Below are 3,917 nucleotides of genomic sequence, written 5' to 3' on the forward strand. Positions count from 1 at the left end.
ACTGAACGGGGGTGGCCTGAGTTGTAAGGATGCACGTGGACCTGGAAGGGAGGTCCCCAGGGGCCTGTCCTCTGCACTGGGGAAAGGCCAGCGCACCCTGGGCGGGTGGTCACAGGGCCGGCCCAAGTGGGCTCGGGGAGCACCAGGGATGTGCTTCTAGGCGTGGCGGGGGGTGGAGGGGTGGCCCTCGGCCTGGGGCGGCCCTTGCTCGCCACCCCTCCCGGACCAAGCCTCACACACACGGATGGGCGTGGCACAGCCAGCGTGGACTAGGAGAGCTCCCAGAGAGGCTGGACTCTATTTGCCAAGGGAACAGAGTCCACGCCTGGAACCCCCAACACCTGGACGTCCACCTGGAAGGGAAACGTCCAGAAGGGCAAACAGAAACGAGGAGCAGGTCTGGGGGTGCCTGTGGTTGGGATGAGAACGGCCGAGACCAGGAGTGGGCAGAAGAGGGGAACGTTCTAAACGCAGTGTGTGCCAGTGTGCCACAGGTATGGCTCTGCACAGACACCAGAACTCACTGACCTGTGCACTTAACACGCGTGAGCTGCATGGTGTGCAAACCACCCCTCAATTTAAATGTTTTTTAAAAAAGCAATGCGCGGTAGCGGCCGGCCTTGCCTGTGCAGGAGACGGATGTGATTTCCTCTGGGGGCGGGACCCCCAGGACACCATCTCACTCAGGACTCCTGAGGCCTCTGAGCGTCCCCGCCCATCACTCCGGGTTACAGAAATGGCCAGGGCTGTGAGCTCAATGCAACGGAAGTCGATTTTCTGGTCGAGATTTTAGCCGTTACTTCCCTTCACCTGTGCTGGGGTCACTCAGCCCTTACCAGGAACGACTACAGGAAGTTCTGTCCAAATCCAACTCGTCTACAGAAATGAACTTAAACACGGCTCGGCTGGCCTATTAAATGGAGGAAACCAGAGTCTAACTTATCCCTCTTTATTTCCCTCTGCTTCCCCGTCTGTCCTGCGCTGCAGTGTCAAGATCACTAACAGGACTACAGACCGTGCACCAAGCAGCCGTGGGTCTTCCTACGTCCGGCCTCCCGGACGCCCACCGGACACAGTCTGCTCCTCTGTCCTGACACTTTAGGGAAGACCCTGGATTTCTGCTTAACTTGTAGAAACAATTCTAAATCTTTCCCTCCAAAGTGGCTGCTAAAGTCATTAAGTGAAAATTCGTATCAGGAATGGGGGGCAAACATGGTCTTCAAAGTCAGAGCCCTGGCCCCAATCCCAGGCTCCCTAAGGACGGAGGTGCCGAGCAAGACCCGCTGGGTCCCGTGAGCCTCCGGCTCTCTTCAAGAAGGGCCATCGGGTGTAGATATGTGCACGTGTTTAGAAGCCCCTGGGGTTCAAGTGGGCCCTGGCTCTCCCCAGAGCAGAGGTCTCCCACCAGATGACCAGTAGACTCGAACTCTCAAATCTGCGATGCAGAGGCATCATCGGTCAGCCAGGACCTGTGACAGGCAGAACATCAGCCTTGGGGGTGTCCCTGTCCTAACCCCCTGAGGCTGTGCCACCTCTCCTGGCACAAGGGACTCTGCAGATGGCGTCAGAGTGAAGGGCCTTGAGGTGAGGCGGCTGTGCCGGGAGCCTCTCCTGGCCACATGGAACCAGGAGACAGTCCATGAGAAGGACCTGACCAGCCACGGTGGGCTCAGACTAGGAGTGGGGCCAGGAGCCAAGGAACAGGAGAGCCTCTGCTGCTGTTCAGTCGCCAAGTAGTGTCTGACCCCGGGGACTGTAGCCCGCAAGGCTCCTCTCTCCATGGGAGTCTCCAGGCAAGAATCCTGGAGTGGGTTCTTCCTGACCCAAGGATCGAACCTGTGCCTCTTGCATCTCCTGCATTGGCAGGCGGATTCTTCACCACTGAGCCACCTGGGAAGCGCGGGAGAGTCTCTGAAGTTGGAAAAAAACTCCTTCGCCGCCAGTGGCCAAGCTCAGCCCAGGGCCAGAGGGACAGGGTCTGCAGGGCAGCCCATACACAGCCTCCCAGGACCGGTGGGATGAGAAAGGTGCAGAGTCCAGCAAGACCCAGCAAGAGAGGGAGCCAGGTCATCTGGCCAGAGCCCCTGACCCAGCTGGCCCCCAGCCTCCACCTAAACTCACACGTTACCCGCAGGACACGCTGTCCAGCCCGGACTGAACGTGTGTGCGAAACAGTCACCTTTAAAAAGCACAAACAAGAAGCCATGCAGCTGAAGTTTCAGGAGACGTCGACTGGGGTCTTGGCATAACCTGCGGCCCGATCAGCTTCCCGACACGGCCGTGCAATGGTGCCAGCGGCTGTGAGACCCGGACTTCCCTCTCTACGTGTTTATCTCCTTTGAAGCAAGCCTCCGGCAGGGAGTAAAATGCTAACAGTAAATCAGTCAAGGGTGGAAAATACCAAACCTTCAAACTGGAACTGAGGCCCGCTCCAAATGTTCAGAAAGCCGCAGCACAAGCTGCCTGCCCCGACCCTCTGGGCACCCCTGGCCCACTCCCCGCCACCCACAAACTTGGAGAAGTGGCTGCAGCTCAGACCCTGGCTGCTTGCCAAGGAAGACCCCACTCTCTCCCGTCTTGGTCCCCGGGGCTGGTGTGTGATCAGGGAGGCCGAACACCATCGATGGGAAAGGCATAAGAAACCACAAAACCACCTGTAAACAGCTTAAACCACTGTAGACCTCTTAGGCGAAGTCTGCATTTACTTTCCCTATTAAATCACTGAATCAGGACACCAAGACTTTAGTCAAGTCCGTGTTTTTAGGAAGAAGTGATGTGGTTATATTACTCTTATTTTCCCAACCTATTTCAGTGTAGGTTTCTGGGAAACAAAATTCCTTGTGGTTAAAACATTGGGATTGGAGGGTCTTTTAGGTCAGTATAGCTCACTCTGAAAACCTTTAAAAGTTCAAGTATTTGGTTTGGAAAAAAAAAAAAACCAAAACCCTCGTTCTTTCCCAATCCTGTTCCTCCCCTCCCCCTCAAAAAGGTCACCGCCAAACCCCACGTGAGGGCCTGGTGGGTTTCCACAGGCCACTCCCAGCATCTCTGCTCCGGCCCCGGGAGGGACGCCCTTAAGAAGCACTTGCAGATGGTGACTCAGCAAATTCTGAACACACAGGCAATCGCACTTCATGTTAATGCAAGGAACACCCAGTTAGATGCCAGCTTTTGGGGAAGAACTTTTCAGACCTTGAAAGTGGTCTCTCTGGGCTCCCCCACCCCCCACGGGCACCCTCACAGCGCCGGCCAGCTGTCTCAGCTGACCAGGACAGAGGGCACCCCGGGGCATAGCCTCGGCCTCAAGGAGCCTGCTCTGAATCACTGCCAGCTTTACTAAGTCTGGGATTCAAGAGGCCCTTATTTGTAAATAAAGCCCCTTAAAGAGAAAGAACGTCAAGCAGGGAGGGGTCCCCACACCTCTCTTCTTCGGCAGCCCCCCGTTCCCCGCCAACCCCAGCAGCACAGGGCCACGGCCACGCTATTCGGGCGAGTCCCCACTGCTGACACAAGCCCCGTGACTCAGTCCACACCTGTGGAGTCCGGCTCTGGGGCCGCTAGGAGCTTAGTTTCAAATGCTGGTTCTTCAACCTAAGGGCATCCGGGGATGTTACTTAAACGTCTGTGCTTCTGTTTTTAACCCAGGAGATAAGGGTGAGGCCGGTTTTCCACTGGGAAACAGGGGAGCTGTGCGGAGGGGCTCTTTTAATCCATGGAGACACTCAGCACGGAGTCTGGCGACACAGGCGTCGGTGAGGGCGGGCTGTTAACGCCATCACTCCCACCGCGGCAACCTGCATCTCCATCCCACCACCGTCTCGCTCCCCCCGGAACCCTCACCTGGCCCCTCACCCGCCCAAGGAAAGCACATTTATTCTTGTCTCTGGTCCCCACCCCTCCGCCTGGCCTGCCCAGCC

The 3,917-nt window shown here is 57.0% G+C and overlaps 1 protein-coding gene across 2 annotated transcripts in view; it reads right to left on the reverse strand.

The window, feature by feature from the left end:
- The window catches only part of LOC104983314 (solute carrier family 22 member 23-like), a 106,128-nt gene that overhangs the window by 72,053 nt on the left and 30,158 nt on the right, over positions 1 to 3,917 (reverse strand). The window lies entirely within an intron of this gene.

The sequence above is a fragment of the Bison bison genome, unplaced genomic scaffold, assembly GCF_000754665.1.
Source record: "Bison bison bison isolate TAMUID 2011002044 unplaced genomic scaffold, Bison_UMD1.0 scf7180017862188, whole genome shotgun sequence".
NCBI classification, from domain to species: domain Eukaryota; kingdom Metazoa; phylum Chordata; class Mammalia; order Artiodactyla; family Bovidae; genus Bison; species Bison bison.